The sequence below is a fragment of the Pterocles gutturalis genome, unplaced genomic scaffold (genome assembly GCF_000699245.1).
Source record: "Pterocles gutturalis isolate BGI_N339 unplaced genomic scaffold, ASM69924v1 scaffold15506, whole genome shotgun sequence".
Lineage (NCBI taxonomy): Eukaryota > Metazoa > Chordata > Aves > Pterocliformes > Pteroclidae > Pterocles > Pterocles gutturalis.
In genome coordinates, this window is record NW_010105721.1 from 874 (window position 1) to 1,120 (window position 247).

Here is a 247-nt window from a genome sequence, read left to right on the forward strand (position 1 = left end):
GGGCCCCTGCTCCCCGTAGCCGATGCAGAGCATGTGGCTCATGGACTTGAAGAGGGCGAAGGAGTACAGCTCGCTCCAGGAGTCGTTCTGCAGCAACAGGGACGGCAGCGCTCAGCCCTGGCTGCTGCGTGGGGCAGGAACCCCCCGGCCCAGCCTCACGCGTACCCCCGGGATCCCCGCAGGAGTGAAGCAGCCGGGGAAGGAGAAGGGTGAGATGGGGAGGGGAGGATGAGGAGGAAGACAGGAG